This window comes from Canis aureus, chromosome 9 (genome assembly GCF_053574225.1).
Source record: "Canis aureus isolate CA01 chromosome 9, VMU_Caureus_v.1.0, whole genome shotgun sequence".
NCBI lineage: Eukaryota > Metazoa > Chordata > Mammalia > Carnivora > Canidae > Canis > Canis aureus.
In genome coordinates, this window is record NC_135619.1 from 31,345,925 (window position 1) to 31,369,169 (window position 23,245).

The following is a 23,245-nucleotide window of genomic DNA, read 5'->3' on the forward strand; positions in this document are numbered from 1 at the left end:
CTTTCTCTTCTTCCTTCTTTATTAGCAATTCAGATGCAGTAGGAATTTTCTGAAATCCAGGGATAAAAATCTGCAGGGAGTCAACAGCGTCTGTCAGTTACAAATTCATGCTATAGGAGAAGCAGGGGCTTCCTGCGAAGAGTGAGAGCAAAGTTCTCCTATAGATTGTTGCCACTTTAATCTCATCATTTATCTTCAGTGAGAAACTCAGAAAGGCCAACTGATGAGGTTCAAAGACAAACCGTTCTTTCCCCTTGGACAGCCTCCAAGGTCTGACAACTGTGGACAGGCCAGGCCATTGTGCTTTTGCTCAGCCCCAATAGATGGCACCCAAAATGACAATGCCAGAATGGGCTGGATTCAGTTATGCGAGCTATGAGCTCTACTTTAGGAACCTGTTTCTTCTTCTTACCCAGCATCTCTGCCACATTATCCTACTTATTTCTTTAATAGCACTGTTCTCAATCTCCAACTCTCTGATTCACTAATTCATTTATTATTCTCTCATTTCCTGCCTCCTACACCATAATAGCAGCACTATGAGGGTGACAGCATTATGAATCCAGCTTACTCCTCCCACAGCACTTCGAGCAGATTCTTGGCACAGAAGGTACTCTATGAATTTGACTTGAATGAATGAAGTCACATTTGATTATGAGAAGAAGAAACCTTTCTCAATTCTAAAACACATTGTTATTGATTCGAACTGGGCTGCATCTTACAACAGATGAGCGTATTTGGTGCTGTATTTCACTCCCACTTCTCCCTGAAAAGCTGTTAGTACATTGGGGTGCTCATGGAGTAAATTGTGTCTTAGCACCAAGGAGGGACAACAAACATGATTCTGAGCAGAGCTTCGCTGCCTGTAATCCAGGATGCTTTTGCCGAGCAATGAGAAGGAAGGAGGCACATCAAAGGGGATGGAATAAGGAAACCAGTGCCCAGAAATGATTAGAAGGAACAGAGAGGCATGAAGGACATCAGGAGAAGGCAGGGCCAGCCGCAACGGTCTTCATCTGGGACCAGGGAGTAAGAATTTTCCTTCATCCCAATCTTAGATGTTTATTCAAGTGGCCAGAGGCCATAGATATGATGCCTCATCCCATTGGCATGCTTAAGCCCTGGGCAAGGCACAAAGCCAAATCCCGCCACTTAGGGATGGCCCTGGTTGGAACTGCTTAAAGCATTGCCTTGTCTAAGTGTGTTCCTGCACCACCTGCCATAGAACCTTTAAGGAGTTTGCATAAGGGATCCCTGGGTGGCGCAGGGGGTTAGCGCCTGCCTTTGGCCCAGGGCGCGATCTTGGAGACCCGGGATCGAATCCCACATCGGGCTCTCGGTGCATGGAGCCTGCTTCTCCCTCTGCCTGCCTCTCTCTCTCTCTCTCTCTCTCTCTCTCTGTGACTATCATAAATTTAAAAAAAAAAAAAAAGGAGTTTGCATAAAATGCAGATTCGTCGTCCCAAACCCTCCACCAGAGAGTCTGCCTCCAGAATCAGGACCCACAATAAGCGCCTCCTCCTCTCCTCCCCCGGGACCCTTTAGGTTCGTGGTCCTCAAATGCAAATGAGGGAATCGTTCCCTGGCGGGCCCAACTCAGCCTGTGTGACGCGCGGGGAAGGAATCGGGGGCGGAGCTCAGCCTCGGGGCGTCCCTGCCGGATCCTGACCGCAGCCCGACCCCTGGCGGTCGGAGCCGGCCGTTCGGCAGGAGGGATGCGGGGCTGGGTCCGGCCGAGACTCCGCGGGAAGTTGAACCTCCCCGTCCGCTCGCAGAGGCTCTGCGGCCGAGACGGGAGGGATGGGAGCAGGGGGTGCCAGGCGGGGTGTGTGGATTTTCCAAACTCCTGCTTTGCCTCCGTTGCTTACAGACGATGCGGCAGGGAGCCCCTCCCCCCGGGCGTCTGCGGGCGGCACGTTTAGCTGCACGTCGTATCCGAGCGAGGAGGGAGAGGGAGAGAGATGGACGCGAAGTTGGGTGTTTTTCCGATGCATTAATTAATCTTTTAAAAAAAGGGAGGGGTGGGGACCAAAGTTCAAGACACGCCAGCAGACACGGGTGCGCTGCGGAGGCCGCTGGTCCGGCGCGGCCGTTCCCGGGTTCGCGGACACCCTCCGGGCGCCTCACCTGGCTGCGCACCTGGCTGCGCACCTGAGCTCGGCCCTCTCTCGGCTCCCGGGCGTCGGGCCGCCTCTCCCGCGCCTGTGGAACTTGCTGGAGTTTGGCCCCTCCCAGGACGCGAGTGGTCCCGAGAACAGGTAATTCAAAGAAGTCTCGCCCACAAGCCTCCTCTTCTTTTCCTTTTTCATTCGCCCTCATCCGTCACCGACAGAAACAGAGCACTTGACTTTCATGGCGAATAGTAAGGTGCTTTTGCGTTTTCGGACCTGAATCACACAGCCCGGCTCGAGGCATCCTCCGTCGTTGGCCGGGGGTCCCGGGGCAGGTCGGTGTACCGGGCAGCAGGCGCCGCAGTGGGCCCAGGCCCAGCCCCAGTGGGCTTGACCGCAACTCAGTTATTCAGTCGTTAAACAGACTTTACTGGGAGCCCTCGGGGAGGGAGGGAGACATGGAACTGGCTGCTGGAAGACAAAGAAAAGTAAGGCATGTGGCTCCTACCCTCAGGCTGTTTTCAGTCTTGTGGAAGGCAGTAGAAAGATCCATAAACCAAAAATTATCCAACTAGCGGACCATGCATTTCTCGGGCTAATTTCTTTGATCGGCTGTGTGACCACCTTCCTTGCCACTCTCCATTCATCGAGTGCATAGAACCTTACTCAGTTCTCACAATGACCCTATAAGGGAGGGCCTATTATTATCCTCATTGTATAAATGAGGACACCAAGTACTTGGGGGGCTCAAATAGCGTGCCCAAGGTCAAAGAGCTGGTGAGTGGTGGTAGAACTGGTACCGGAATCCAGAGTAGCTTAACTTCAAAGCACACGCTGCCACCCATCAGGTGATAGTGTTCCCCAGGGCCTTCCACTTCCAATCTTGTTTCTGCTGCTGTGTTGCTCAGAGTCAACTTCTGAACCTCTCACTTTGAGCTTATCTCTACCCACTTGGCCATCCTGACATTCTTTCCTCCAGTGTCAGAGAATAAGGCTCACGTCCTGCTGCCAGAGCTCATTCCATCCTGTCTTCCTTCCTTCTCCAGACCACGTCCGTCCACTCATCTCCTTTCTCCTAAACCTTCAACTCATTGTGTTCTCTCATTCCTTTCCCTCTGCCCATAAACATGTCAAAAGCTCACCTTTGCTAGCCTACAAGCAAATAAAACACAACACAGTGAAAAGCTCCCCATAGTATGCACCGATGAGAAATGTTAAAATAAAGAATACCGACAGTACCAAATGCTGGGGAGACTGTGGAAAAATTGGATCGCTCATAAATTGCTATTGGGAATGCAAAATGGTACAGTCTTCTGAAAAATGGCTGTTTCTTTTAAAAGTGGATAAACGCTTACCATATGATAAAAATATGGCAAATCTGCCAGAGCAATGTAAACTAACATCACAAAAACTTCTACCCTACTTCTACACAATGACCATAGCACCTTCATTTGTAATAGCCCCAAATTGAAAACAACCCAACTGTCTTTCAAAGAAGTAAATGGCTGAAACAAGTGTGATATTTCCATATAATGATAATGGGTACTACCCAGTAATAAAAAGAACAAGTTTTTGGTACCTGCAACAACATTGATGGTCTCAAAGACATTAGGCTGAGTGAACAAAAGCCAATCTCTTAATGTTATATACTATAGGGTGCCATTTCCAAAATATTTTCAAATGACAGTTATAGTGATTCATGGTCATCAGGGGATAAGGCAATATAAGGGAGTTCTTTATGGTGATTGAACAGCTCCGTATTTGATTGTTGTGGTAGTGGAACAAATTGATGCTAATAATAAAGTTGCACAGAACTACTCATACACACATAAGTACATATGAAAACTGTTGAAATTTGAATAAAGTATATAGGTTGTAGCAATGTCAATTTCCTGGTTTTGTTAATATATACTACAGATTAAGATGTTACTCTTGAGTGAATCTGGGTGATGAATGTGTAGAATCTCTCTGTTTTTGCAACTTCTTGTGAATCTATAATGATTTTAAAACAAAAAGTTAAAAAAATGCATGTACTTTAAAATCAAACAAATAATGGAAGCTTCTTTTACCTTGATCCAGTTCAGCCCTCCTGCGTCCTCACCCCATGGTCACCACCCCATCACCCACCTCTCTCCTCCCCTTCTGAGCCAGTGCCACCCAAAAGGTGACCTGGTCTCCCTGTCCCCACTTTCTCAACTCTGCTTGGCTTTCCAGTCCACTGCCATCAGACTTCTGCAACTTCGCTGTCACCAGTGTGGAAAGTCCACGGTCTTTATCTTGCTGCATCAAAATCATTGACTCCTTCCTTCTAATCATTCAGAGTCTATGGCAAAGCACTTTCCTGCTTCTACGTACACCTCCTTGGCATTTCTTGTCTGTCTCCTTTATGGATATCTCTCTCCAGTAGCTTCTCTTCTGCTTCTTATCCCTTCTATGTCAGCATTAAAGGAATGGGCAGTGACCCATTCCTTGACTCACTGCTCTTATTCCTCTTCACTCTATTCACTCCTCTGCCCACCTAGGACTAGCTAACTCCCACTAAGGCTCTGGAGATCATCTATAACCTGCCCTCTCCCCACCCCACCCCCAGTCAGGTTTATGTTGCAATTACTTGTCTATGTGTCTGTGGCACATTTCCTCAAGATTTCATAGGAAAGATGATGATACCAGCTTTAAGTGCAGGGCTTCTCATTACCTTGGGCAATGGGAATATTCTCTTCTTTGCAAAAGAAGCTACTGAGCTACTGGGGTGGGGGGGTAATTACAAATGCTCTAGGCTCTATAATATACCTTTTGCCAGCTAACAGATTCTATGTGAGGAGGAAGGACCTGGAAGGAAGATGGTGGCCCTGCCAGCAGAGGGCTGTTAGGGAGACATGGCTCGGAGGAAGGCCGGAACCACTGCAGCCCACCCAGGCCTGGGTATATTCCAGGTAAGATACAGAATAAAATCAACTCCCATCTCCCTGTACTGGTATGACCACAACAATAAGTCATGTCCAAAGTGGATGCTCTGCAGCAGAGAACATGGGGAGAAATGTGAAAAACCTGTCTTTGCCATTATGGAAAAAGCAATAGGGAACTAATGTCTTTAAGGGAGTAGAAGAGGAACAGGAACATCATCAGGAACATCACAGTCTCGTCAAGGCTCAAGTAGACACCCAGCCAGGGGCAGAAATCCATTTTGGAGTTAGGAGCAAGGAGGGAGGCAACAGGACCAGGTGCAAACCTCAAGAAGGCACGTTTTACCACTTCACCAACGCTCCTGGGTCTCCCCAGCCTGGGCTACTTTCTCCCATCACCTCTCAGGCTAGCAAAATCTCCTTCCATGCTCTTTGGTTTGTACTGACCATTTTTAAGAGTGAAGGAGGCAACTCAAAATAATGCATTTTCATCTGATTTGAAACATGCCTGGTTTGAGATTTCCACTGCTGCACTAGCCTTTCTTTCTCTTCTGAAAGAAGAGAGCTGTGTGCCATCTTGTGGCGGAGGAGTGCCATGACAGCAATTATGCACCAGAACCATTTATTTCCAGTCCAGCACCAGGGTTACCTGGTGTAAAGCTCATGAAAGGGTTCTGGTTCAGGGGCAGTAGCAATTACAGAGAATGCACTGGTAATTAATGGCATTGGAGTAGGGACCAAAGGGATTTTTCCTGCCACCATTATGATTTTTATCTCCAGGCACCCTTCTCCCTAATTAATAAATTAATTCCAATTCGTGGTGGTTTAAAAAGAAATGACCTTGCACAATGGCAAGAATGCCAGACCAAGAGCTAAGATACCTGGTATCTCATTGCCCTTCTGCCACAGACAGCCAAGGGAGCTAGCAGCAGAGAATAGTGAAAAGAGTAGTGAACTGGGACCAGAGATCACTACTCAAGAGCTACCACAATCTAGCCTGTTCAACTTTTACTGAACACCTTACCTGAGCCAAGTGCTGTCCAAGGTACTTTTCATGTTTCTCCCTCATGGTCAGATGGGTAGTGGGTCTAGAAGTCAGGAAGCTGAGACTCAGTAAGAATGAGTGAGGTATCCCAAGTCACAGAGTCTGCCGGGATCTGATCTAGATTCTTTTGGAGTCAGGCAAAAAGCATATGATCTTTGTTGTTGTTGTTTTTTTATTTTATTGTTATAATTTTTGGTCATGTGAATGTGGGGAAGTTGGGGAGCGGGGTCACACACTGGCAGATGGTTTGAATTTATTCTGTCCCTTGCTGATCGGGCAAGCGTGATTTCTACCTGAGTGCTCTGTTAATCTCCTGTGTGTTCTCGTTTCTCCCCATCTGACTTTGTTTATAAACGCATTTTAAGAGATTGAACTACCTCAGCTTCAAAACTCAGGTCCTTTGATTTCCGAAGGTAAAAGATGGAACCTAGAGAGAGAACACTGTCTGAGGCATGAATAGTAAAATCAAGGTCTCTATACAGGGAGGACAAGATGCCGTACCTGCTATTGATTTAGTACTCTTCTAAGGGCTGTCGCTACAGGGTCTCACCTGTGAGATGCTTGTAATGTTACTGTCTTCTGGGGGACCTCAGGGACACAGAGGTTAAGAAACTGAGGGGCATCTGGGTGGCTCAGTGGTTGAGCCTTTGGCTCAGGTCATGATCCCAAGATCCTGGGATTGAGTCCCACATTGGGCTCCCTGCAGCAAAGCTGCTTCTCCCTCTGCTTATGTCTCTGCCTCTCTTGCTGTGTCTCTCATGAATAAATAAATAAGATCTTAAAATTTAAAAAAAGGACAGAGAAAAGAAACTTGTTTGAGATCACACAACTATGATTTGAACACGGGCCTTTTAAAAAACAGCTTTATTGAAATATAACTGAACTACAATAGAGTGCCCATATTCAAAGTAAAATTTGATAAATTTTGACATGTATGAAATGATGAGACCATCACCATAATCAGGATAATGAACATATTTGTTATCCCCAGCCCCTTTGGACTCCCACTGTCCCTGCCCTCTCATTCTCCACCCTCACACTACCATCTCCAGGCAAACTTTGATTTGCCTTCTGTCACTATGGTTTTCATTTTATTACAGTTTTATATAAATGGAAACATAGCATGCACCCTGTTTTGTGTGGCTCTATTCATTCATCATACTTATTCTGAGATTCATTCATGTTGTGTGCATCAGTGGTTTGTTTTTTTATAGTTGATGAATATTCTTCTATATGGATAAACCACAATTTATTTATCCATTCCCTGATGGTGGAAATTTAGACTATTTCTATTTGGGGGCTACTATGAATAAAGCTATTATAAACATTAATGTACAAGTCCCGGCCATGGATCCAGGCTTTCATTTCCTTTAGATAAATAGCTAGAAATGGAATATCTGGGTTATATGATAGGTACATGTTTAACTTTTAGGAAATAGCTGAATTGTTTTCCAAAGTGGTTATACATTTTACAAAACAGTAGTGTATGAGAGTTCCAGTTTCTCCACATCTTTGCCAACACTTGCTATTGTCAGTCTTTTCCATTTTATACATTCTGTTAAGTATGTAATAATACCATGTTGTGGTCTTTTTTAAAAAATATTTTTTAAAAAATTTTATTTATTTATTCATGAGAGAGAGAGAGAGAGAGAGTTAGAGATACAAGCAGAGGGATAAGCAGGCTTCCTGCAAGGAGCCTGATGTGGGACTCAATCCCAGATCCCAGGATCACCCCCTGAGCTGAAGGCAGACACTCAACTACTGAGCCACCCAGGCATCCCCTATGTTGTGGTCTTAATCTGAATGTCCTTGATGACTAATGATTTTAAGTATCCTTTCATGGGCTTATAAGCCATTCATATATCTTCTTTAGTGAAGTATCTATTCAAATCTTTTGCCCATTTTAAAAAGTGGGTTGTTTGCTTATTGAGATTTGTGTGTTCTTTATATATTTTGGATATGAGTGTCTATCAGATATGTGACTTTTCAAATACTTTTCCCTTTCTGTAGAATGTCTTTTAATTCTCTTATTAATGTCTTTCAAAGAGCGGATGTTTTAAATTTTGATGAGGTCAAATTTATAAAAATTTTTCTTTTATAGATGATGGTTTTGGTGCCATACCTGAGAAGTCTTTGCATAACCCCAGGTGACAAAGATTTTTTTCTATGTGTTCTAGAAATTCTGTGATTTGGGGTTTTACTTTTAGTCTCTGGTCCATTTTGGTTAGTTTCTACATGATGTGAGAGCGTACTGAATTTCTTGTTTGTTTGTTTGCAAATGGATATCCAGTTGTCCCAGCACCATTTATTGAAAGGGCTGTCCTTTCTCCATTGAATTTTCTTTGCATCTTTTTTGAATATCAATTGACCAGATATATGTAATCCTATTTCTAGAATCTCTATTCTGTTCCACTGATCTATTTATCTTTATACCAATACCATACGGTGTGATTACTATAGCTTTATAATAAGTCTTAAAATCAGGTAGGATAAGCCCTTCAAATTTGCTCTTCTTTTTCAAAGTTGTTTTGACTATTTTTGTTTGGGATTTTTTGTTTGTTTGTGTGTTTTGCATTTCCATACAAATTTTAGAATCAGCTTTCTAATTTCTACAAAGAAGACTTAATGCGGTTTTGTTTAGGATTGCATTGATTTTACACAAATAGTAAGACTCATAATTTTTTTTTTTAAATCATGCCTCAAGAGTCACAGTCCCTTGTTTTCTAATGTTCATACTTTTAAAAAGCCATTGTTTCTCTCTCTCTCTCTCTCTATTTTAGGTATTTTGTTTTTTGTTTTCAGTTTGGGTTGTTTTTGTTGTTGTTGTTGTTGTTGTTTTGTTTGGTTTGGTTGGTTCAGGCAGGAATTGTAAATCTCATCCCTGTTATTCTATCTTGACTGGAAACGGGAGAGGAGCATCAAGGCCTTTGACACCAAATCCTTTGCTCTTTCCTTAAGAAGCCTGCTGGAAGAGAAGGTGGATATAGTCTCACCTTAAAACAAACAAACAAACAAACAAACAAAGATGGAATAAAAAGTTAAATTTGGGACGCCTGGGTGGCTCAGCAGTTGAGCACCTGCCTTTGTCTCAGGTCATGATCCCAGAATCCGGGATCAAGTCCCACATCAGATTCCCTGCAAGGAACCTGCTTCTCCCCCTGCCTATGTTTCTGCCTCTCTCTCTCTGTCTCTCTGTCTCTCATGAATAAATAAATATTTTTTAAAAAGTTAAATTTTACTCCCATTACTGCCTTCAATAAATACCCTGTCCCCCACTTTCTGATATGACTACCCACCAATTTTTAAATTCCCAAATTTTTATTCTCACACATTAAATCCATTATTTTTGTTTCTTTTTATGAAAAGTCACCCAAAAAAACTAATATTGGAGCAAATTTACTGATTTGGAGGAGATGCCTTTTCCTCTGTAATTCTGCTAGTCAAGTGACCTCCTAGTATACAGGACATAGCCATTTCGTTTGAAAAGAGGGACTGTTATTTTAAAATCTCATCTTCTCCCAAAACAGCAGAATCCAGGACTATGGGATATTGGTGGTTCTAAGCAGAAACCCTAATGATATACCATATATACTTAGCTTTTGACTTCATCAACTTTTTGGAAATGAAACTGTTGGGAAAGCTGATCTAATGTCATCCATTAAATAAGAAGAATAAAATTAGATCATTAAAATGAATGTGGCTGGTGCCAAGGTGAACATAATGAAAAATACTTTATTACTCTCCCTTATTTCAAAACAACCCTTTAATTAAGATTTCTTCCACCAGCAAAACTAATTTCATAAGTTTATACAGCCAGCAAATTTCAATTTGCACCTCCAGAAAGTAACCCTTTTGCATTATAGGGAATTTATGTTTATTATCCAGGAAGGAAATGAGGCCGGAAGGCAAAGAGACACCTGCGCGTAGTGGGGTGATGATTGTCCTGTCCAGCCTGGGCACACACAGAGAACAGTTACATTTCCAATTCCTCAGACTAAATTTAGTCTTATCTACTTTTCACATCAACAGCCAGTCTAAAAAATATTGTTGGAGATAACAGGCTGGCTCTGGACTGTATCCCTCCTTGAATTTCTTGATGAAAGTAGAAGCCTGAATAGCGGAATCATTCCAGTTTCTGGTTTCCATGAAGATGGGGCAGCATAAATTCAATAACTGTTCAGAATATTAATTTAAGCTTCAGCCTGACAGCCAATGATCACTGGAACATATAGTACTGACCCAGCTGCTCAGCTGTTTTAGAAATGACTTAATTACACAGTTGGAATAGCTGCTAGCGCCAAAGACACAAGGAAAAAAAATACTTAAAGGAGAAACAAGACAGGATTAATTTGTGGTCTAACTTATTAAGACCTCCTGCTGTCACCTTTTGCCAAGCCACTGAGCCTTCACTTCTTAGAAAATGATCACATACCTCCAGCTACTCTTATTCTTTCCCTTGATTTTGCAGAAATCATAACAACACCCAGGAGTCATTAAAAGCACCTGGAGCATGTAATCTGTTCCAAATGGGAAAAGACTTCCCAAGGGGACCAGGGATGGTCCACAGAGCCTCAGCCCTTCCCTCCGTGGTGTAAAATTTCCCACTAGACATTGCTACACAAGCCCAGGATGCCTCTCATTTCTCTTCTACCCTCCCCCTCCTCCTTTCTCTCCTATTCCCTCTTTCAATCTTTCTTCCTTCCCTTGTCAGCCTTTGGCTGCTGGATTGAGGCTGAAGATGGGGTGTCAGACACAGTCAGATGTGGAGCTGCTGTCCATGCACCTGCTGAGCAATCTGTATTCACCACTCATTGAATCCTTACAAAAACCTAGAGAGGAGGTGCTTCTCCCTGTTACCCAGGTACAGGAATGGAGGCCAAGAGGGCTTCTGTCATTCCTGTAAGGCCATTATACTGGTTAGTAAGTGACTTCTCTCTGTTTTAAAACCAATCTCTGTGATGCTGAGGCTGGGACTCTGCAAACCACATTTCTGCTTTGTCATTGGCTCTTCATTGGCATGCTAGCGGGAGACTGTAGGCCTGGGCAAGGGAGAAGGAACTGCTGCTTCCTGTTTGCTTCCTGGTATAGTCAGCATCATGCCTGTGGTGGTTTTCATCTCAGTGGCGGTAACTTCCCGCATCCCCAGACCAGCCCTCAAAAATGCCAGCGTCAGTCAACCCAGAGGTCTGGGCCCCAGTTATAAAGGGCTCTGCTCTAAGTTTTGAGGTTCTAATGCCCTCATCCTCTTCTCTTTGTCCTGCTAATCCTAGGAGTAATAGCTGCTTCCTACAGTCACCATCCCTCTGGTGCCTCAGTGGCCTCTTTTTCTTCTTCTTTTTTTTTTTTTTAATTTTTTTTTTTTTACCTTTTTGCATCTCCAATACCCCCATTTAACCAATTCCCTCTGTTAAATTCTTTTCTGTTAAAGTTACTGGTTTTACTAATACACAGAGCACTAGGATTCAAAACCAAGTATGTCTGACTCCAGATCCAGGCCCTTGATCCCTACTCTGTGCTATTCCCATCCACCTCCTCTTGCTACCTGTGGCAAAAATGCTTTGCTTTGATCAACCTTTACTTAACCTCCTGAACCTTCTCTGAAGCCCATTTGTGCACTACCTTATAAAACTCTAGTTTTAGCAAGAGCCCAGCTAAGTCAGTTTAACCAGAACCTTCTACCCTTGATATCTCATCAGGCTCCCCATGCTCCACTACTCCCCCAGGTGATGTCTGGTCACCCTGACCTGTCTGCAGCAAGAATCAGTCAGTTTAGCTAGACAAATCCCCCTTACCCTGGATGTTTCCTCTCAGTGATTTTCCATCTACTGACCCTATCCGTGCTCCTTGGCTCTAAATTCCCACTTGCTCATCCTGTATTCAGAGTTGAGCCCAATATCTCTCTCCCACTGTGAAATCTCATTGCAGTGGTCCCAATACATTCATGATAGTCCTGAATAAGGTCTGTCTCACCATCTTTTTAAGTATCATTAAAATTGTTTTCATTAACAGTGGCATTCAGAAAATACTTTGAATCAAATTGTTAGGACCTCAAGTTACAGTCTTTGGGTGTATTCCCTGGGGAAAGTCCTAAACCATGTCATATTGATGACTGAAGATTTCACCCTCTGTTAAATGGTTTGGAAAGCACCTGGCATAACATGAGTGAATACAATAGCCTCAGCTAAACGAGATGGAGCTCTGATTAATATATTCCTAAAAGATCACAGAATTGACACATTTGCAAGTCATAGTAGTAATGGGAACTTACCAGCCCTCTGAGTTTCAACTGGAAATCTCATTTCTCTAAAAGCAGAACATATGGTATACTTTTGACCTTGTCCTGCTGTTAATTTCATTTTGCAGAGGAAGAGAAAGAAACACAAGGAACTTCTCTCCTAAATTTAATTCTGACCTTGGAAGAAGAACTAAAAACTGATTATTGAAGCAGAAGTATAGGAAGCTAGGGCTGGGGGACTGGGAATCTTTCACATGGGGGGGTTAAAATGCCCCCCCCCCAAAAAAAAAACATTCGGAGGAGGCTCTGACATGGAACCTGAAGTCAGCACACAACTCTCAGAAGTTTGGAGGAAAGTGCAGTCTGATCCCATAACCAAACAATCTGAAAGAGAAAACAGTATAAAAGGGATGACAGGATCTCGAAACAGAAAATCTGAGGATCAAAGAGCATGGCTCCTGATAAGGGGTGAAAGGGATTGGCCTCCAAAAATGCCAGTATGCCTGCACAGAGAGCAGTTTAACGAGCCTAATTTATCAAAGGCCTCGGCAGAAGATGGGAGAAGTGTACAGCAGATGGTGATCTGTAGATGCCTCTTTGTTTCAGATACCATCTAGAATGAGCTGTCCAGATCATTGCCTTCAAGATACACATCCGGGGAGGAGAAAATAATAAGCCAATAAATAAGCAATAAAACAATCCATAATTCATAATAAGCAATAATAAATCCATAAAGGATGACAGGTAAGTACAATAATGTTATCTGTGCTGAACCAACTGAAACTGACAATATTCTACCATTTTGACCTACAAAGATGGCCATTTCATATGGTATGACCTACGGTATTGAGGGGGGTGTCATTCTTCATAAGGTCATGAGAAAAGGCCTCTCAGAGAAGGTGGCATAGGAGCAGGGACCTGAATCAGGGAAGGAATGAGCCATGTCAAAACAGAAGAGTGTTCCAGACTTAGGGGAAAGCAAGGTTCAATATTTTGAGGTGGGAATGCTGGGTATGTGTGAGGAATGTCTGGAAGTCCAGCGTAGATACACTAGAGGAATGGGGCAGAAGCAGCACGAGAGAAGGTGAAAGTGGTAGCCAGAGACAGATCATATAGGAGGGCCTTATATAGCCCACAGGTCATGACAAAGACTGAGCTTTGTTCAGGGAATAAAATGAGAAGCCCTTAGAGATCTGAGAACAGAGGTGATGTGATAAAAGATCAACCTTAGGAACTCTGTGGAGGAGCAAGCATGGAAGCGGGCGGGGGAGCAGGGAAGAGGCAGTGAAGGAGGTGAGGCTGGATAGACGTTAGGATATAAAAGTGGCAGAATTTGCAGGTTGAATTAGATATAACAGTTGAGAATGAAAAATTGAAGATGACAAGAATTTTGACCTGAGCTACTGGATAAATGGAGCTATTTACTGAACTAGGAAAGAGAGAAGGTAAAAAATGTATGTGGGTAGAAAAAAAAAGTTTGATTTTAAATACATTCAATTTAACGTTCTTCTCAGTTATCTAGTTTGAGATAACAGGGTAGGAAGCTGGATAAACAAATTTAGTGTTTTAAGAATAGGACAAAACAAGATATATACACTTGGGAGTTATTAGCATAATGATTTATTTAATGCAAGGGGTGGGTAGAAATCAAGGGAATGAATGTAGATAGAACAGAGACGAGGTTCTCTGAGGCACCTGGGCAGTTCAGTGGTTGAGCGTCTGCCTTTGGCTCAGGTCATAATCCCTGGGTCCATGATCCCTGGGATCCCTGGGTCCTGGGTCCTCCCCACAGGGAGCCTGCTTCTCCCTCTGCCTATATCTCTGCCTCTCTCTGTGTCTCTCATGAATAAACAAATAAAATCTTAAAAAAAAAAAAAAAAAGAACAGAGAAGAGGTCTAAGGACAGAGGTCCAGGACACTTCACCACTTAGAGGTTGTGAGGAAGCAGATCCAGCACAGGAGACTTAGGAGCAGCTGTCAGCGAGGATAGAGGACAAGCATACACACAATCACTCTAAGGCCCAGTCCTTGCCATATCCCTGTTTGCAAGAGGGATCTTTTGAGAAGGCATAAGGGAAGCTAGAGAAGGATCCACAGGAGAATCCTCAGACATCATCAGTTCAAATAAATATGAGGGTAAAACTCTAGAGACTCCCTCCCGTCCACGAGAATGATCCTCCGTGCCACCTCTACCTTTTCCTAACCTCCAGTGACAAAGTCAGTTCCTCATATTTCAAGTACAGAAATGCCTCTTGGCCTTTCCAATGGTCACAACAAGTATAACTCACAAATCCTAATCAAAATGCAATCACTTTCTAGAAGTCCATCTAAAAATAACTTCCTGCCCAGGGTGTGAAAGATCTGGCTCTAAGGAAACCCCAGAGGAATTCTCAGACATGTATTGGCAAAGAATATTAAAAGGCTAAAGACTAAATTAATTAGAAGACTACACAAAGGAAAAAAAGAGGAGGATCCGAAAAGATGATCAAAGATAGAGTAAACTGTAAACAGTCATTCTGGGTTTGGAGACCACCTCTAGAATACAGTTACAAATCTGCAGAAAAGCCTTCTGGAAGAGGCCAGGTCTCTGCCACTTGGGACAATTGGGTCAACAGGACTTGCTGAGTGGTGTTTATATGCCCCTCTGGCTACAGAGCTAGGGAAAGATACCTGCCCAGATCCACCTCCCTCAGGGAGTCAGAAGAGACTCCCAGCAGGAGGAACCAGGTAGGTACATACCAGTCAGAGCTGCCCCCAGACTCAGGGTGATTCCACCAGTTGCAAAGTAAAATTTTTATTCTAGGTATCTCCGTAAATAAATAAATAGACAAGTGCTGATCTTAAGATCATAAGATTTTTAGAAAAGGTATTCAGAAGTATGAATTTTAAAAGTAGTGTTCACTTGTGCATTGCTGGGGGAATAAAATGATGCAGCCACTGTGGAAAACACATGGCAGTGCCTCATCACGTGATCGAGTAGTTCCACTCCTGGGATTCTTTTCTTCTTTCAAAAAAGTGAAGACAAGGACTCAAACAGATATTTATACACTCATGTTCTTAGCAATGTTATTCAAAATAGCCAAAAAGCAGAAGCAATCTAAATGTCTGTCAACAGAGGAATGAATTAAAAAATATGGTAACTGCATACAGTGGAATATTAGTCTAAAAAAAGAAGGAAATTCTGACATCAGCTACAACATGGGATGAAGCTTGAAGACAACATCTAAGTGAATTAAGCCAATCACAAAAAGACAAATGTGTGCTTCTACTTCTATGAGGTCCCAGACTTGTCATGTTCATGGAGACAGAAAGTAGAAAGCTGGCTGCCAGGTGCAGGGGGAAGGAGGTCATGGGAAGTTACTGTTTAAGGGGAACAGAGTTTCAGGTTAGGATGATGAAAAAGTTTTGGAGGTGGATAATGTGAATATACTTAATGTCATCGAGTTGTACGCTTAACGATGGGTAAAGTGGTAAAAACAAAGGTGAAGTGTTCCAAGGGTATAAGGTTAAAAGGTGATGGTTCATTAGGCAAATGTGTCTCAAAAGCATGATCAAAATTCCTTAGTTGGAACAAAAATCTCATTGTTAGTATTAAAGAAGCCATCTTTTAAAATATGTGGGAGTGTATACGTGTAAAACTTGGTATATGTGTGTCAACATATTAGTTTTGTGTGGCTCACCTTCAGGATTCTTTCTCTTCTTCGTGAATGTGAGATAAATTCATCATGGAAAAATTACAGATCTCAGTATAATTCTGATAGCTGGGGGATAGTGTATTTTCAAGTGTGCTGGAGGAAAAAAAAAAACTGGACTTTAAATAACTAAGCCAAAATGGTTGCATTAATTAACTTATATCCTTAATCACTAATTTCATTTTTTATATTTCCCCTGACTTCTGGGGGAGGAATAATCTTTGTCTCAAAAGCAGACTTTAGTGACCTAATGATTTGAAAAGCAACCAGAGATAACGAGGGAAAGATATTTAAATGGAAACATGCCAGCAGTTACTAGTTAATTGAAAGTTTTGATGTTTTTGGCCTGAGGTCTATGCTTTCCCTGCTAAACTATAATGTGGGCAGGGGAGAGTAACAACTTTGTTTCCTCTTTTAAAATGAAAGTGTCGATGAGTAATTTTGAAGTTTTTATTAAATTAAACATTAAAAGATGGTAAAAATAACAATTTTAAAAATATGTTATATCTCAGTTGAGGGATTTTTCTTTTTTAAGTTTTTAAATTGCGATATAGGTGACATACAATATTAGTTTAAGGTGTACAACATAGTGATCAACGTATGTATATATAGTGAGATGATCACTACAATGAGTATAATTAACATCCATCACCACACATAGTTACAAATTTGTTTTCTTTTGATTATAACTTTTGAGATCTACCCCCTTAGGAGCCTTCAAATATGTGATACAGTATTGTTAACTATAGTCACCTGTTATACATTACACCCCCAGAGCTTATTTGTTTTATAATTGGAAGTTTAAAACTTTTGACCTCCTTTACCCATTTCTTCCCTCACCCCTTGCCTGACAACAACTCATCTGTTCTATAAGTTTGGCTTTTTTTACTTTTTTGATTCTATGTTATCAGTGAGATCATATAGCATTTGTCTTTCTCTGACATTTCATTTATGTTCATCTATGTTGTTGCAAATGGCAGGATTTCCTTTTTATGGCTGAATAATATTATATTCTCTTTCTCTCTCTCTCTCTCTCTCTATATATATATATGTATATATATATATACATACATACTACATCTTCTTGATCCATTAATCTATTGGTGGACACTTAGATTGTTTCCATGTCTGGGCTATTGTTGATAATGCTGCAATAAACATGAGAGTGCAGATAATCTCTTTAAGATAGTGGTTTCATTTCCTTTGTATATATACCCCATGTATATGTTACTCTATTCTACCAACATTTGTGAATCATATGTTACTTCTATTTTTAACATTTTTGAGGAACCTCCATACTGTTTTCTACACTGGCTGCACTGTATTGTATTGCATTCCCATCAACAGTGCTAGAGGGTTCCCTTTTTTCCACATTTTCACCAACATTTGTTACATCTTGTCTTTAAAAAATATATATATATATATTATATACATACATATATATATATAATATATATATATATTGCTATTCCAACAGATGTGAGGAGGCAATATCTCATTGTGGTTTTGATTTATGTTTCCCTGATGAATAGGGATATTGAGCATCTCTTCATTTATCTGTTGCCAATCTTTATGTCTTCTTTGGAGAAATGTTTATTCATGTCTTTTGCATATTTTTAAATTAATTTGTCTGTTTTCTTTTGACTTATATGAGCTCTTTATATACTTTGGATATTAACCCCTTACCAGATATATAGTTTGCAAATATTTTCTCCCATTCCATAGATTTCCTTTTCATTTTGTTGATAACTTCCATTGCTATAAAGAAGCTGTTTATTGATATAATCCCACTTGTTTGATTTTGCTTTCAGCGTCAAATCCAAGAAATTGTTGCCAAGACAGAGACCAAGGGGCTTTCCCATCTATGTTTTCTTTTGGAGTTTTATGGGTTTGGGTCTTATGTTCAAGTCTTCAATCCATTTTGAGTTGATTTTTGTGTGTGGTGTAGATAGTGGTCCAGTTTTTCTATTTTGTACGTAGCTCTTCAGATTTTCCAATGCTATTTGTTGACAAGATCATCCTTTCCCCATTGTAAATTATTGGCTTCTTTGTTATAAATTAATTGACCATATATGTGTGAGTTTATTTCTGGGTTCTCTATGAGGGATTTTAAAAGATAAGTCCATGTGAAATTGGTAATAAATTTCTACTGGCAAATTTTATTGGTGGTAGTTATACAGTTCCCTCAGAATGTAAAATTGGGGGAAGGCAGGGGGGAGTTCCAGGCACAGTATATTAGCATGATGCAGAAAATGTGGATACTTAACATCAAAACAATACAGCCTTTCTCTGTTGAACCTCATATCTGAAACTATTAAAAAATATGGATGAAAATTATGTGCAAAAATATTTTAAAAATTGAACTAATACACTAATGAAGGTGGAATTTTAACTGAAATGTGCTTTAATTTACCTATGTAAATTTTTTTTAAGACTTTTTTATTCATCTGAGCAGGGAGAGGGGCAGAGGGAGAGAGAGTGAGAGAATCTCAAGCAAACTCCAAGCTAAGCATGGAGCCCAATGTGGGGCTTGATTTCATGAGCCCAAATCAAGAGTTAGACATTTAACTGACTGAGCCACCCAGGCACCCTTACATATGTATTTTTTATAATCAGTACTTATGAAGTCAGACCACCTTGTGAAATTATTCTTGAAATAATTTCTATGTTAAGCTTTCTAAGTAAGAACCTAACCTTATATTTTGTAATCTTATGTGTATTTCACAAAAAAAGCTTGATATGCATTTTAATCACATTTTAAATTAATAAAATCAAAGATTTCTCAGAAAGCCCTCAATATTACAGATTTCTTTGGCACTGGTTTGATCTAAAGTTGAAATACCTGCCAAAAAGCAAACCTTGTGAGCAGGACTTACTTTGCCTAGTCGGTTATACTTCTACATTTTAAGTTTCTGAAGAAATGAAATCCTTTATTTTATATCTTTAGTATACTAACAACTGATCATTAAAGTATAATAAAATGCTCCTTATTAAGAAAAAGGAACAGAGTGAATTAGCACAGTTCAAAAATAAAATGAAAGAATGTTACCTTAAAAATTCAAATGTTATAATGACTCCCCAGGGCAAGGGTTGGAAGAAAGCCTTTACACAGCAAGGGAAATAAAATAAAACAAGGAGGAAAATACCATAAGTTTTTTTAAATGAATAATAGAAAACTGACATCTCACGAAAGATATCCAAATGACCAACTAGTATATGAAAAGGTGTTTGGTTGCATTCATCTTAGGGAAAATGCAAACTGAAAACCACATTACAATACCACTGTGAACCCACAAGTATGGCTAAAAAGAAAAGGATGGAAAATATGAAGTGTTAGTGACAATGTGGAGCAAATGGGACCCTTTTACACTAATGCTGGGTATGTAAATTGGCACAACCACTTTGGAAACCTGTTTGGCATTATATTCTAAGTTAAATGTGTGTATTTATGACCCAAAAATTCCACTCCTAGGAACCTACAGCAATACATACGCATGTTATGTATGTTCACCAAAAGACATTGACAAGAATGTTTAAAACAGCACTATTTCAAATAGCCCGTAAGTGAAAGCTGCACTGTTCATCAATGGTCAGATGGATCAAGTGTGTTATATTCCACACTGTAATGCTATAGAACAGTAAGAATGAGGAATCTACTAAGTAACCCATTACAGTGTGCATGGATCTCACAAACACACTGTTGGGTGGGACAGGCGAGACACAAATGAGTACATACTGTATTGTTTCATTTATTTAAATTATAAAAATTGGTAAAAACAGTCTATGCTATCAGAAGTTTAAAAAAATGACTTGGCTGGGAGGTGGGAATAGGAACCGACAGGGAATGCAAGGGGATTTCTGGTTACTTGTCATGGTTAGCATCTCAATCTAGGTGCATTCTACAGGTGTGATGAGGTTTTTAAAATTCATCAAGTAGCACACTTATGATATGTGCACTTTCCTGTATATCTGCTATATTTCAAATATGTTTAAAGATAAGGAGGGAATGAGAGGCGCCTGGCTGGTTCAGTCCACGGGGACAAGGGGTGGGGAGGGCAACTCTTGATCTCAGGGTTGTGAGTTCAAGCCCCACACTGGGTGTAGAAATTCATTAAAAAAATTTAAAAACCTTAAATAAATAATAAGGAATGAAAACGGCACTATTAACAGGAAAATATAAATATGGATTCTATCCCAGGCGTGCTACTTATCATGCTAAAGGCTGCATGCCCTTAAGATTCCCTTGAGAGATGGTCCTTTTGAGGGAGGTCGTGTCTTGCTTTTGTTTTCTGACAGCTGGCGCTGCTCTCTGATAGTACCAACCAGCAGATCATAGATTCTTCCCTATTTGGAATCAGTTCTCAGATTTTGAACTAAGGGTTGAGAAGAAAGGGAGAAAGAAAAAGGGAGAAAAAAGCATGGCCAGCACACTACACTTTCCCATAATGTTTCTGCTTATATATTCTGTTTGTAAATCACATTAGTTAACCTAAAATGCAGCCACTAGAGCACTCTACATGCTCTTACGTGAAGAGTGGGGATAATATCTGCTTTTCTGGGCAGCACAGTAATTCAAATACAGGATTCAGTGTGGTAATATATAACACAAAATGTCAAATTTCATAGGCATAGACATATAGCTTTGTGTGTATGTGTAAGTATGCACAAAAGGGTTAAAAACTTACCTGTATATAATAAGATATTTCAAAAACAAAGATAGAGAACTAGAGCAGGTAAATTGAAAGCATCAGCATGAGTGAATGCTTTATGGCAAGGTTTCTCAACCACAACACTGTTGATACTTGGAACCAGATATTTCTTTGTGGTGGTGTCTATCCTGCATATTATAGGATATTTAGCAGTATCCCTGGCCATCTAGAGTGTAGACCCTACATGCCAGTAGCAAGTCTCCTCTCCCCAGTCATGACACATAAAAATGTCCCCAAGCTTTGCCAAATGTCTTGTGGGGGACAAGTTTGTCTGGGTTGAGAACCATGCTTTATGGTACATTGTGCCTTTGATCCTGTCATTCCTACAGCCAAAAGTCACAGTCATGTCCAGAGTGCAACATAGACTCCACATCCCGACCCATCTCACTATTTGCCATGAAAAGGAGCGAGAGTTCCTTGGTGGATATTGTAATTAATCTTAGAGAAAACGCTAGATAGGCTGAAAACATTCCAATACTGTCAGAAAGTATGAATACTTTTAGAAAGTTCTAGATTAATGTTAAAAGAGGGTTCCCACTGTTAATGTAGAAAAAACTAAACAAACTTATATTAATAATAATAGTAATAATAGAGATAATAGAGCCCATTGGAAAAAGTTATGTCTATCAAAAGCATTATGATATAAAAACAGGTCATATAAAGTGTATATATAAGGGACTCGTAGTACACACAACAGTTGACAATGTTGTTACCATCCCTTCCACCTCCAATAAAGCTGTTTATTAATCCATTTGAACCAAGACAATGCCTGTTCTAGTTTTAGACAGCACCTAATATACCATTTGGACAACACCTAATATATCAGCCACAACTGATAAATAGAAATAGGAAGGAAACCATTTTTAGAATTACTCATACAAATCTTACAATTTCAGAGTTGCTTGTAAATCTTAAGTAGGCCAGTACTAGGACATATGTTGACCGTTTAGAGCAGAAGCCGTTTTGTTTTGGTACAGTTTTGCCCAGCATCAGTGTTAGAGTAGGAGACCCCTGGATTTCCTAATGGGTGACCTTAAGGAAGAACCAGTCCTAACCAAAGGTGACCAGGAGGTTGTCTGGAAGAGCTAAATGGGACTATAAGGCTAATCCTTAACATCATAGTTGTTCTGCAAACCCTGCTACTGCAGCAAGTATTGTCAATGATGAAGCTATTCAAGAGTATATGTACAAAGGATAGCTATTAAGGAAGACAGCCTAATCTCACAGCTTCAGGAAGAGATGGGTGCCTATCAATTGGGAAATAAATGGAATTCAGCCAATTCATTTCCAAGTTGGTGGAAGGAGCACGCGCTCCAAACCAACCATCCCTTGCCTCTAAGATTCCACCAGCTTCTGCCCTGGCATACCCTCCATTACCCTGCTAATAAGACAAGGAGGAAGAAGACAATAAATCAAACATTGCAAGGACCTTTGGGGTTTAGGCCAGACTCCCTGGGACAACCTATCTTGACCAGAGGGCTGAAGCATGCTTTCTGAAAGGGGTTTTTGATAACTATAGAGTGTACTATTACATAGTAAATGATATTAAGGGTTAGCCATGATTATTACTCTGTCGAGAACATTCATTTGATTTTCCTTTGGGAAACTCACTCACATTTGTAATCACATATTTTGGTAAAATGACCTACTCTTCAGAGCTAGGAGACAGGCTTCAGCCAATAAGGGATGAGTTTATGACCCATTTCAGACCAGTGAGACAGAAAATACCAGGATTTGTAGAGAAAGGACCAGAAAATGGTGGCAATGTGTAAGGAGATGAATTTCTGAAGCCAGAAATGGCTGCCACCATCTTGCTGCCATGAAAGGAATGGGCCTGATGATAAAAGAACAGCTAAGAGGTGTAAAAAACTGACACTTGAGTTTGATTGTCAAACTCTTACTGTACCTGAAGCCAGGGCTAACTCTGAACTATTCAGTTGTGGAAATCAGTCCTCTCCATGTTCTTTTTAAAATTAAAGCCAGTGTACAAAGGGTTTTCAAAGACATACAACATAAAGTGTCTCAACAAATATGGTATGTTACAAAATGTTTAGAATACACACAAAACATCAAACTCAGCAGTGCAGTTACCTCTGTGGAGGGGCAGTGGGGGTGTAGGTTAGGAGAAGTTTTACTTTCCATTGTGTATGCAAATTAACTAATTTTCTCTTTGCTTTTTACTGTGCATGTCTTTTTCAATGAAAAAAAAGTAGCTAAAATTTTTGGTAAACATGTCTTAAATCTGTGGTTCTCAAACTTAGGGCTTGTTGCATCCAGATCACTCCAGGATCTAGTTCAAACCACAGGTTTTCCCTTGGAGAATCTGATTCAGTAGGTCTGGGATAGGACCCAAGAACCTATATCTTCTACAGTTTTCCCATTGATTCTAATAGCCAGCCTGGTAAGGACATCATTCAAATTCATGGTTTTCAGCCCTGACTGTACATTGGAATAGTCTGGGAGAACTTCCAAAAGTAGTGATGTGTGAGTGCTGCCCAAGAAGAATTATATAAGTCTCTGTGTGGTTGGTATCTTATTAATCTTCCTAGG

At 40.8% G+C, this 23,245-nt stretch overlaps 1 long non-coding RNA gene across 1 annotated transcript; it reads left to right on the plus strand.

The window, feature by feature from the left end:
• The first annotated feature begins 2,126 nt into the window (after positions 1–2,126).
• On the plus strand, positions 2,127–8,826 carry LOC144320082 (uncharacterized). Its single transcript, XR_013385665.1, has 3 exons — positions 2,127–2,258; positions 4,912–5,044; positions 8,161–8,826. It is a non-coding gene; the product is annotated as an uncharacterized LOC144320082 (long non-coding RNA).
• The last annotated feature ends 14,419 nt before the right edge of the window (positions 8,827–23,245 follow it).